Source organism: Micromys minutus, assembly GCF_963924665.1.
Source record: "Micromys minutus genome assembly, chromosome: 12".
NCBI lineage: Eukaryota > Metazoa > Chordata > Mammalia > Rodentia > Muridae > Micromys > Micromys minutus.
In genome coordinates, this window is record NC_137981.1 from 33,765,100 (window position 1) to 33,778,785 (window position 13,686).

A 13,686-nucleotide genomic window follows, 5' to 3' on the forward strand; every position below is an offset into this window, starting at 1 on the left:
CTACTTTGAGGTGGGGAGAAGGGACAGCGGGGCCCAGAGACAAACCAGCCTGGCTCTATTATACAGCTGCTGTTCTCAAGCTGACATATTCCATCCTCTCCCATTCCCTCTCTTGCTGCTGAGCTGGCTCCGGCTGCTACCTGCAAAGCCTGGGGATTCTGGCCCCGGGTTCTGACTGAACAATGGTATTATGTGATGGATAAAGAGTACCCGGGCAACGGAGACAGGCATGGCTTAATTCGCTCAGTGCCCAGTGGCTTTTGAACGCTCCTGCATTCAGCCTTTATCCTGAGCAGCCCCGGGCCTCTCCCCTCCCATTTGTTGCTCAGTCGTCCTCATCACAATCTTTCTCCTGTCTGCAAGAGAGCTGATGGCCATGAATGAGAGCTAGGGAAGGAAGGAGGGGGGACAAAGACTCCTGGTAAGAGAGTTGGGAAGAAAGTCCAACAGGAGCTTTGCCAACTCTGACACTCTGTCACGTGAATGTACACAGCAGGGTGGTACCATTCTGGTCTCATGTCTTAGTCACAGAGCTCCTCCACTGTATCAGGATATTTTCCTTGGCTGTGACCAGGCCACAGGTCAGGACAGAAGATAAGTAACAACACACAGGTGAGTCCCATAATCCATGGATGCTACCCCTCATCTACAGCAGCAGTCACTGTTGATCTCAGCCCCCCATTTGTTGTCTTCGAAGAATCGGAAACCCAGTTTTTCCTCCTCCTTCCCCTCACCCTCCTCCTCTTCCTCCTCACCCTCCTCTTTCTCCTCCCCTCCTCCCCATCATCCTCCTTTCCTCTTCCCTCCTACTTCTTTTTTAAAAAGAAAGCAGACAATGTGAACTTGTCTATGAAGACATTGTTTTAAAATGGCAGACCAAGGCTGCATCTGACAGGAGCCTTTATCTTATTAAGCTCGGAACTGATACAAACCCAAGAACCTCAATGTCAGGAGCTCTGTTATATACAACCCTGGCACTGGGCCTAACCCTGGGAGGATAAGGATACCTCACTGTGATTTCTTTGAGAGAAGAAGCAACCCAAAGTGGGTCCAGTGTTGTCAGCTATTCTGTTAGCTAACATCTGGCTAGCACCACACTGCCCTCATTCCCACGGGTGAAGGGTGGCTCCTATGCTACAGAGCCCACTGTAGCCCTCCCTCTCATTATCCTGGAACTTTAGGTCCCCATCTTACAGAGCCCCAAGGAGGTAAGGAAATGTTGCCTGTCTGAATGTCTACCTGTCCAAATAGAATCTCAGTCTCCACATCTAGCCTTCCTGGTCAAGCCTGCCAGGGATAGAGAAGAGACTGCGGAACTTCAGGCAGACGTTGATTCCACAGGATCCCACACTGGTTATGACGATCCCATGAACCTAGCTCAAAATCATAGCCCATCTTCATAGCATCCATAGCGATAAGAAGACACAAGTTTGGGTTCCTCCAGTAAGTATGGAATAACTAGTATTTGCTGACACTGGGGGAAATATTATGTGCAAGTTACTTGAAGAATGCAAGAAAAAACAATGTCTCCCACCAGACATTACGTTACCAGCCAGACAGCAGGCAACCTGGGACTATATGTAAACCTCTCTGGTTCTGATGTGGGGCCCACTCAGCTGTCAGAAGTATCTCTGCCTCAGACAGCATCAATACAGGAGGCAGGAGGCCCACTCCTTGTTCATCAAATCCAAACCTCTCCCACAACACAGGATACGCTGGTATCGAGAACAACTCAGAAGCTATCTGTTTCCAAACAGATGTGGAGTTAGAAAGTGAGAAAGAAATGAAATCTGGAGCATCTCTTGATCGAGTTGTCTTGAACGTGTCAGTTCCTGCTGCTAAAACACTGGGACCGTAGTGGGTGATGGGAATAAGAAGACAGAGGTCAGTTAGGACCTGGTCACGGTGGCTTTGGGGAAGACAACGAGTTTGGTTTCTATCCTGTACGCCATAGGCAGCTGAATGGGATGTTCATTGGAGAAAGGATCCTGGAACTGAGTTTCAGAATGAGCTTCCACAAGCTATGTGAAGAGTACACTAAAGGCTAGGAAGGGTCCAGGAGATGAAAGCAACAGGTCAGATTGAGGTCTGAAGCCTGAGCCATGGCAGTGGCAATGGGGTAGGGAAGAGAAGGCAGGAGTTTGGGGGATATCTGGGCACCAGGGAAACATTCTGGTCAGTTTTATATCACAATCCAGAGTCATTTGGGAAGAGGGACTCTAAATTGAGAAATGCCTCCCTAAGGGTGGACTAGACACAAGTGTCAGGCGTATTTTCAATTAATGCTTGATGTCAGTGGTGTCACCCTTGTATGAGGGGTAGGGGATGGAGGTCATATGAGTAGTATAAGAAAGGCTGAGCAAGCCATGAGGAACAAGCCAGTAAGTGCATTCTCTCTGACCTCTGCTTTGGCTCCTGCCTCAATGCCTCTGCCTCCAGTTCCTGCCCTGCCTTCTCTTACTGATGAAATGTGACCCGAGATCTGTAAGGTGAAATCAGCTCTTTTCTCCCCAAGGTGCTTTTGGTCCTGGTGTTTTATCACAGCAATAGAAACCCAAACGAAGATGGATGATGAGTAAGGGTGCCTGAATGTTAGGGAGGGCTGCAGTGTCAGCCTCAATAGGAGAAGACGTTGGGAGGGAGCACACCTTCAGATCCCTAAATAAATGATGAAGGAAAGACTCCTGGGTGACCTCTCGCAGTGGCTACACACGTTAGAGAACAAGATGGCATAAGGCTGAGGATGCTGGGTGCCAAAGCGGACACCTTGGAAGAACCATCATCCCAAATGACTTTCTAAGCCAGCATCCGCTGCAGCTTGGAGGGAGTTGTGAGCACGGCCTCTGGGTACGGTGCATTCCTCAGTGCCTAATACGGACCATAAATATTTGCCTGGTTGAGAGCCCCGACTGGAGATGCAGCAGCCGCTCCTCTGCACGTGGTAATCGACGAATCTCTCATGGAGGGCTTAAAGAGGGGAAGCATCTCAACGATGGCACTTCACACTCAGTACTTGACATTCCTAGGCACTCCACAGGCATTAGCTAATTAATCCTTGAGTCTGTTTAGCCCCCAAAAGAACTCCCAGAGGCACCACTTGTACCCCCATGGGTGGGAAGTTTCACTCCCTGCTTAGGCTGGGGTTCCAAGCTGTGAGGGAGACCACTCTTGCAGATAGCTACTTGCCCACTCCACACGTGGACAGGATATCACTTGCTCTTGGGAGATGAGGAAGAGAACTTGAGAAAAGATGGTTTCACTGTGTTTGGCCCTTCTTGAGAAGGTCACAGAAAGAAATGGGACAGAGCTCAATACATACTCAAGTCCCTGCCAGGCGTAGCTCTCTATATATTTGACTTTTTTTTTTTCCCCTAAATGGATTCTGTGTATTCCTTTTATTTAAGTCTCAAACTCTCAAGGCTTCCTTACATCTGATTCTTCCAGGAGATGCTGATGCCAGGGGTCAAGTTCAAGCAGGCAGTTTCTTAGTAGGATAGCCTCAGAAGGTGCCAATCAGGGTGAGGAGAGACAACGGATGCAGGAAAGTAGTTTATGGGAGGGTATTAGGGAGGCCCTCCTTACTGTGGATGTGTGAGGCTCCATCTGTGGAGGCTCCCTGAGGAGCTATGAGCATGCCTCTGCCATCACAGGGGATAGAGGGAGCTGAGGGACTTATTCTCTATAGGAACAGTGCTCCTAATGTCAATCTGCCTGTCACTTGCATCCCAACAACAGGTTGTTGACAGAAGTCCCCAGGACCGATAAAGAATGGAGAGAGCTAACCAATAGCAACAAGGTACCAGGAACATCTATTGTGACTCATCTGGATGAGATGCTCTGTGATGGTGACTAATATCACTGAGGTCCACAGGTCACGTGAGTAGAAAGTATTCAAGTTTAAATTTGGATGATGTCAGTTTGCTCTAAAGACTCTATTTACTGCTGCTGCTATTGTTGCTTGTTTTGTTTTAAGGCAGACTTTTCTGTAGCCCAGGCTAGCCTCAAACTCATTACATAGCCAAGGATGACCTTGCACATCTATCTCTCCTGTCTCTACTTCCCAAGTGCTGGGATTACAGGTCTGCTGTGCAAATACTCTACCATCTAAACTACAGCCATCTAAACTTACAGCCATAAGACTCTGCTCTTTGAACTATTTATTATCTTCTAAATCTAGCTTTCCTCTTCTTTTTTTCTCATTCTGAATACAAACATAAAGTCATTTCTATTTTCTAATTATGTTCCTTTAAATGGGCCTCTCCAAGCAGATGTCCCTGAAATAAAGGCTTGATAGCAGACCTGCCTCTTGAGGGTCTGAATGGATCACCCTGTGTTCAGCATGTGCATGAGTAGAGGCCAGAGAACAACCTCAGACGTCATCCTTAGGAACAAAGCCCAGCTGTTTTGACACAGGACTTCCTATTGGTCTGGAGACCATCAATTAGGCTATACTAGCAGGCTGGCCAGCCCATGATCCTCCTGCCTCTATTTCCTCAACAATGGGATTACTCACATATACACCCCCATACCCAGGTTGTTTACATGAGTCCCGGGGCCACACCCAGGTCCTTGTATGGCCTCTCTCCCCAGCCCACGTTGGTCCTTTCAGTCATAGTATACAGAGTGGCAGGATTTCAAGGGACTGTGAATTTCCCACTCTGGTGCCACACTGTTCACGCTTTGATTTTGGTGGCACCAGCTAGCAGTAAACGTTTATCGAGGATGGGAGGATCACATTTGGCAGGAGGGGTTTCTGTACATTTGGGGGCAGGGATTCATTTGGCAAGCATCTTTAACAGCTGAAACTCTTGAGGACAGCAGCCAAGCAAGAGTCAGGGGAGCCAGCAACCTGCCAAAAAGAGGCAAACCTTCCTTTGTAGTGGGGTGTCTCTCTTGGCTCTAGAAGAGACACAACCCCTTCTCCCTCCCACACCCTAGAGCATGGTTCTCCCTTCCCACTGTCTTCTCTTTCCCAAGCTCACACTGTTCCATCAGGCCCCATCCACCCTAGGAGCTGAACTAATCAATGGAGTTAATAAAGTATACAGATGGAATGGGGCAAACCTGAGTATCAGACATTCTCTGAATGGAATGTGTGCCTGGAATAAGACATCCACAAGCAGGAAGTGGGGAGAGGAAAAAATCAGCTATAAGGAAGAAGTGAAGACATTAAAAGAAGTCTCAAGTCCAAAAACACAAGACAGAAAAGGTGTAGCTAGTGCTTTGGAGGGTGTAAATAGTCTTTGATCACAGTGGCCTGGAGATAGCTCTCAAGAGGCACTTGCTAAACCTCAAAAAAAAAAAAAAAAAAAAAAAAATTGGCAAGACAATTAAATAGTTAAAGATTCCTTTAAAAACTAGATTATGTAAACCTACAATTAACTTGCATTAAAAATGAAAGGGCTGGGGGAGATGAATCAGAAAAATGCTTGCCACACAAGCATGAAGACCTGAGTTAGGATGCCCAGTGCCTATGTAAACAGCTGGCCACAGTAGTGTGTGCTTGTAAACCCAGTCCTGATGGTTAGAGACAAGGGAGTCCCTGAATCTCTTTGGCCAGCCAGCCTAGGCAAATCCTTGAGTTCCATGTTCAGAGAAAGAGCCTGTCCCAGCAGAGAAAGTAGAGACTAATCAAAAAAGGCACCTGATGCTGATGCTTTCAACCCACCCACTCACATACAAGCACACAAAATAGAAATGCTTAGAGTGTTCTGCTAGATTTTACTCTGCTGTGTATTGTTGGGTTTATTTAGAAATACTGCTGCTGACTGACCGGAATTCTACATGATGGCCACCACAGCACAACAGTGGAACAAGAAACACTGGCTGTTTGACTTAGGTCGTGGATGGTATTAACACCAAAAACAAACAAACATACATTTTAAAAACCTGATAAACACTAAATAGAATTTTTTTTAAATGTTTACCAGCAGTTAGGAGCACACACTAGTAATGCCCCTGACTTAAGTACTTACTAGTGGTCTTCTCTTCCTCATGCTAAATACTGTACACACATTCCAACCTGTGTCAAGTACACATCTATGATGGGCCAGCTGCTAACATGATGGCTTTGTTTCAGTTGCCTCCTAATTGCCTATGCCATTGGTATGTCTTCTTCTTCTCTATCTGCCCCACTCTTCCCCCAAGTACCACTGAAGGTTTGCCCCTGGCCCTACTATGGCCTCAGCTAGCCACAGTTAAGTAATTAAAACAATTCCATTATTCCCTTCCTCCTTTCCTTTTAATTATCCAACAAGCTTCCTTTGTTATCCTCCTTTTGCAGATAAGGAAACTGCCTGGGAGAGAGGTCACGTTGCCCAAACCACAGCATCAACCAAACACAGAAGCTTAAATTGGCCTGGTCTGACCGGGCTAGTGTTGCTGACCATTGGGAACCCGTCACCAAGCATCAACACAAAGATCCAGAAGCCCGGGGCGAGTGGGGGGAGCTATGCCTCAAAGGCTCTCAGCTCTGTGAACTCCTGAATGCAGTGTGAAGTGAAGCATCTGCCCCATGAGTGAGTTCATGGTTCAGAGTGACGTAGAATTAGGTGAAGTGGAATGTGGAGAACTCATTCCCTGGATAAGGCAAAAATTCTGGTGACTAGAATCAGCACATCAGCAAAGGCCCAGTATCCTTGGGTGTCCCATGGATTCCAAAGGGTACTGAGGCCCAGTCTGGAACTCAGGGGTATCAAAGCACAACTGGCCCTTGAGGTCAGAGATGGAGGGTCAGAAATTAGACCTCCCTGTCTTCTGTTCCTTCTCTCTTCCCTCCTGTGCTCAATCTGAGTCCTCAGAGTTAAGTGCAAAACATCACATCAGCCCCTAGGAAGCTCAGGGTCTGAGTTAAGGAGAAACCACACTAAAGAGATGGTAAAATAATTTCTGCTTATCAACAGAAGCAAGATCATGAAGCAGGTGTCATAGCTGAGAAACCAGAGAGAAGTTTCCAGAAACTATGAGTCAGATGCCCTCAGTCATCTATCAGACAACACAAAGATGTGACCACTACTCAGGTTTTTAAATAATATGTGTCATTGCAAAAATTAACTACTAAGGGGGCCATTTTCTGAAGTAAAAGATACTGCCATGTTAAACATACATGGTGCTAAGAGCCATCCTGCCTTCAGAACTTGCTTGACATAGATAAATCTAGGTCAGCCAATGTGGCTAGGGTCAGATCAGGAACCACAGCAGAAATTTGCCCTGGCCCAACTGTGCTGTCCTTGGCCAGAGGGTTTAGTTTTGATCTCAGCACCACTGGGAGTGTGTGGAATTTGGTTTGTGAAGGGGCCTAGCATCTGTCTGTGGAACTGTAGGATCATCTGGGTGCTAGGTTGAGAAAAAGCTGCAATGGTTGAGAGACCCTGGAAAGCTAGACACAAGGTTTTGCAGTGACATTATCTGGGGCAGTGAGCAGAGTGCCCTGAATTATGGAGAGAACACAGAGCACTTTTGTAAGGGTGTGGGTCGGGACAAAGAGAATCCTGTGTACTTTCTTGGAAGGTGGAGCTACGTTTGCTACAGAGATAATATGTGCATGCTCACCCCTCCCCGCTTCTGAAGGGAGCAGGGAAAGCAGCTACACCTGTGAGGGACTTTGAGCTGGCTCAGTAGGTAAAGTGCTGGCCTTGCAAGGACCTGACTTCAACCCCAGCAAACAAGCAAAAGCCAGGTGTGGATGTACCCATGTATAACCCTGGTGTTGGGCACAGGAGCAGAGACAGAAGCAGCCTAGGACACTGGTTTAGTGAGAACCATGCCTCAGAAATAAGGCAGATGAGTGAGGAAGACCTCCGATGTGGACCCCCTGCCTCCACAAGTACACACAAGAACTCATACACCTACACACGGGTGAATTTACCACACACACAAATAAATAGATATTCAACAGGAATATGTTATGATAAGTCTGTATCCGTGGAAGTCTCCAGAGAGCCATAACAGTGCTTCCTATGTCTGTCTTCTATTGGGTGAGACCCATCGTGGATGATCTGAGAGAAATGTACAAAAGAAATGCTGTCCCGATGCCCAGGGTGAAGACAGTACTGGTAGGTGTGCACTGGACGGCTTCATAGGGTTGGCAACATGCTCTCCTAGATCAAGGAGGACCAGCAGAACCTTCAGAGGGATGACTGGACAGGTGGGAAAAGTGTGCTCCAACAGAGGCTGCAGAGGAGAGGTGAGTTTGTGCGTGATGCTGGGACATGGGGCACAGCAGACAGATGGACCAGCCTCTGTGTTGGGCTGTCTTTTTTGCTCCAGGTGCTAGGGGAAGAGCTAGCTCCCACTCGTATTTTAAAATCCGCATTGTTAATCAATAACTGACGTGCAACGTACCGTACACAATTAAAGTGTATGTGTTAATAAACTTTTGACATATACGGACAAATGGGAAACCACCAAAACAGCTAAAATAAAGAACTTATCCACCACCCCCTAGAATTCCCTCTTTCCCACCCTGCCGGCCCCTTCCCCTAACCCCCAACAACCCACTGATCTGCTTTCTCTTCCTATAAACCAGTTTACATTATTCTCTCCAATACCTGGAAAGATTCTTCTAACATCAGCCGTTCTGTTAGGATGGATAGTCGTATCTCAATGATGCTGATTTTATTTTTGATTATGTGTTTGCATGTGTGTCTGGGGGGGGGGTTGGGTACGGGCACCATGTGTGTGAATTAGTGTCTTTAAAGTCCAGAGAAGCATGTCCGGCCCTCTGGAGCTGGAGCTGCAGGTGGTTGTGAGCCATCTGATATGAGTACTTGGCACTGCATCCAGGTCCCCTGGAAGAACTGCAAGTGATCTAAAGCAATGGGCTGTTCAGTTGGCATTTCCCTTATGACTAATAATATTTAGCATCTTATCATAATCTTATTATCCGTGTACCTTCTTCTCTATTCAACTCTTCGCCTGATTTCAATGGGGGTTATTTTATAATTGTTGAAGGCCTCGTAACTTATGGATACAAGTCCTCCATCAAACACATGATTTATGGACAGTACCCTCCAGTCTGTGGCTCACCTTTTTATTCTCTTGACAGTATCAATGACTAAAAAGGGGTTTTAAGATGAATAAAGTCCAATTTGTTGGCGTTTTCATTTGGTGGATCATGTTCCCTGGTGTTATATTTAAAAACTTTGCCTAAACCACAGTCATTAATGTTTCCTTCTAGAATTTTTACTTTTAAATTTAGTGTCCATTTTGACCTAATTATGCAAGTTATGGGTCAAAGTTCATTTTTGCATATGGGTGTTCCATTACTCCTCCACGACTTGTTTTTAAAAGGCTATGTTTTCCTCCACTGACTGGCTTCGGATTTTGCAGAAAATTATGCTTCCAGGCTGGGGAATGTATCGCAGCTAGCAGATGGTTGTCTAGCATGCTTGAGACCCTAGTTTTGCTTTGTTGTTGCTGTTGTTTGCTTTTTTTCCTGCATGGCGGACAATTTGGGAGGTGAACATCGGAGGATCAGAGGTTCAAGTTCATCCTGAGGTACAGATAAGTTTTGAGGCTAACCTGGACTACATGAGATCCTATCTCAAAAAGGAAACAAACAAGACCTTACCTCAAACAAACAATGACAGTGTCGACTGCCCATCCCTGCTTGGAACTGTCTACAGACTTTCAACATCATCCCTTCCTCTCTCTCTGTCTGTCCTGAGGTCCTTGCTGTGCTGTTTTAATAACCGTAGCTTTACAGTAAGCTTTTAAACCAGGCAGTGAGTCTTCCAGCGTTTTTCTTTTTAAAAAAATGCTTTGGAATATTCCAGATATGCTCAGTTTCCACACGAATGGAAGACTCAGTATCTGCAATGGCCTTCTGCTCTCCTTTATACCGGAAGTGGTGTTTCGGAGAAACTCGGCTTGGGAGCACACGAGGCCTCTGATCAAAGACTCTCAAGTAGATGGAACTGAACTGAGCTGAAGGCATTACTTTCCCGTGTTCAAGAGAAGGCAAAAATAGTTGAATCCAGACCTTCCCTCATCTTGGTAAGCAGAGTCCAGAGCAGGTCTAGTCTAGTCCTCATTGAACACTGTAGAGAGAGACATGAAGCTAAGGAAGACATGGTGAGAGCCAGAAACTCAATAAAATACCAACAGATAAACTCAGCGGGGCACCTTCACAGTCTTAAGTTCTTATAAATAACAAGAGCTATATGTGGTGTTAGCCAAGCTAAGCTTCCCTGTGCATAAATTCTTTTCATTTATTTCTTCACCTATTGTGGAAAGAGATTCCAGTTGCCTGTTTTCCCAATGAGTTGAGTTCTGTGGCAAACAAACCACTTGTCTAAGTCTCTAAATAGAAATGACAGCAGCAGAAGCGTCCAGGGTTGTTTGACTCCAAAGCCCACTTGAGGTGGGTCTGTTCACTGATGGGCAGCAGAGAAACCCTGGAAATGTATGCTACCAGATCATTAACGGGATTTAATAAGCTGCTCCCTTGAGCCAGGATTGTGGACAACTCCATCTGATATGGCCATATGGGCTACCACATTAGAGAAAGAGGCTAACTATCATCCAGCAATTGTGGGAAGCCTTGCCCTGGCCAGGAGAGGGAAGTTGTAATATATTAAAAAATAAGAAAGAAAGAAAGAAAGAAAGAAAGAAAGAAAGAAAGAAAGAAAGAAAGAAAGAAAGAAAGAAAGAAAGAAAGAAAAGGGGGGAGGAAAACCAGGATGATCCCAGCTCTTGAGAGAGGGTCATCTGGCTAAATCTTCAGCCAGACACTTTTCTCACCAACCTAAGCAAAAAAGAAAAGCTATCTGTTCTGGGTCTAAAAATCATACATGGTGTCACTTGAATATTGTTGGGTCCCAATGGTGCTGTGCTTATCACCCTCTTCCCAGGTGCCAGCTAGGTGACACTGCAGGTTTTCAAAGCTCACCTCCTCTCCTTAAAAAAAAGAAACCCTTTATAAGGAGAATACAGCAAAAGGCCTAAATCAGCCTCTACGTTCCCCCATGGAAATGCATTCCTGAACAAATCCATGTTGGGCCTGACATTCACCGCATCTCCGGGAGCAGAGGAGGAAAACCAGCCCAAACGGCCCTGTTTCTAAAAGCAGGAGAGCATAGATTCCCCAAGGCAATCAGACCTCTAGCCAGAAGGTGGTCAGTGCAGCAAGTACCATGACAGCTGTCCCCTTAGCCTCCCAGAGCTGGCTGCCGGGCCAGAGCTGTCCTCGTCTAAGGCCCTGATGGTCAAGCAGTATTGCCCTGGCCGGATGCTCCTCCAGCTCTGGGTTGCAACAGACTCAGAACACTGACTTTAGATGACCCGATTCTCTTTTTCTGTCCTCTTCAAGCCAAGGAAGTTCAAGGCTTGGCACTGACTACACACAGAAGGGACAGACTTCTGTTTTAATCTTGTTACCAGCGTACTTGTTTCCACCAGAAACAAAACATGCTGCTCTTCCTAGAATCCAGTCTGTCATGGATAGGTACTCTAGGTATCCTTAGGGTGAACGACAGGGCATAGTTTGAATCAGGACTCTTAAGATTCCAAGCTGTGTGGTCATAATTGTCCTACATCCAGACAGCACGCAGACGAGACCAGGAAGCAATGTGTCAGTCAATAATCTCTTGAGCCTGTCACCAGTGTCCCAACATCCTGAGGGACCTCGCCAGAAGCTGTGGCTTGACCTAGTCAGCTGGCTGGTTTTTATATAGGACACGTGAGATTGAGCAGAACATTGTGACACTAATCATGAGAGACTCAGGCTCCAAACTCCTGGGTCTTGTCCAGATCACCACTGCCTGCCCTACGGGGCAATCCGACTCGGAGGAAGGCAAGCTCCTCCCCCTCCCTGGTAGAAATAAAATGTGTGACATTTTGCATGCAGCAGCAGCAGCAGCCACCACAGCTTAAAAAAAAAAAAAAAAAAAAAAGGCAAGTTCAAAGGTAATTGGACGAGGAGTTTTAAGCACGGCTGTTCCCGTGGCAAACTGCTTCATGAATACCCATCGGGATCTCTCCATATGGACAACAGAAGGGATCCTGCTGTTCTTTTGCTAATAAAAACTGTTGTGATTACATTTTCAATCCTCTTGGAACCAGGCCTCTGTGGGGCCACAGCATGGCACGCTGAGAACACGTCTTCCAGGCTGACAGGCATCACCCCTGCTACAGAGGGGTGCAAAGACTGAAGCCTATCATTTGCAGAAGGCAGCCCGCCGGGGATGGGGGGTGGAGCTAGAGAAAGGTGTGGGTGCTCCTGGGGAAGCGTAGCCTCACCAGGCATAAACAGGAACACCCCCCATTAATGGTCTCAGGGACTGGCACCTGTCAGGTGATGGGTCTGAGCTGAGCCAGTAGTCGACTTATTTCAACTTCCTGGTGGACTGATGGAATTTGTTTAATTTCATCCCGTTCTTCTGGCCCATTTAATGCCTTAGATCTACAATGCCTTCCCAACCTAAGCGAGTCTAGACACTTCATCCTCTCAAGGCCCTGCCTGACTGGTCTCAAATGATATAAATTCTTCTTCTGAATGGTCCCAGGCTTCTGGAGAATTCTCTTATGATATGTTCACCATACGTCTCTATCCAAGAGAGATGTGGGTTTTTTTTTTTTTTTTTTTTTTTGTTTTAATCTTTTTAGCCAAAGAAGCTCCAAGCTTCTTGAGGTCACTGGTATCTTGCCCCTGAGGTACTGGGATGCAATAGGCACATAATACAGGCATTCTAAAAATAATCTGATTCAGTACAAAAGGTTTAGGAGGATGGGATTCAACAAAATTCAAGAAATCCAGAAGATAGTGTAAAACAGTCATGATTCTATGAAATCTGTTCACTCTTTTACTTACTCTCTTTATTCCCATGAAAGAATTAAAGGCCATTCAAAACTCAGCTAATTGGTTATGTGCTGGTCAAAGTAACATGTATGAGCACAGACAGGACACGCATGTCCAAAGGCACAACACTAATACACACCAAAGAACACATGTGCCTACGAATACCCAATACCAATGTTTATTCAATCTCTAACATAGGAAGCTTCTTGTTTGCAAACTAGAGCGCAGTGGCGGCCTCCTCCTGCCGTTGTTCCTCCTTACAAAGTTCTGGCCACAGATCTGGAGAGTCAGTAGCTAAGAGCACGTGTTGCTCTAATGGAGGATGCAGATTCGGCTCCCAGATTAGGCTGCCCACACCCTTCTTCACCTCCCGTACCGGAGGATCTAATGCCCCCCACTGGCTTCCTCAGGCACTGCATGCATGGAGCGTAAACACATCTGTGTAGGTAAAACACTCACCCACACAAAATAAAATAAATATTTTTTTACTTGCTTCACCTGAGGATTTAAATCCCTTCACACATCAGAGTGGGTTCTTTTGCAATTTATAAATGTTTGTTGGTTGACAATAGATGGTTGACCCTAAGCTCCCATTCATTATGGTGCTTTGAACTTCACTTAACAATAATACAAAAAAAAAAAAAGTATAGCACATTACTGAGAACTGCAGCAAAGCCAGTAGATAAATGGAATCTTCTATTTGGAAAAATAGTCATTTATTTTTTACACAGGTTGTTAAAACAAAGGTTATCAGGTATGGCTCTGCCCCTAAACAAAATGACCTTAAGTGTGTTACTTAGCCACACTAAAGCCTTATGTGCTAAGTCAAGAAGGTCAGGTGTATCTGAAGTCTAGTCTGGAGCTCTGTTCCTATAATGTGACAGAGA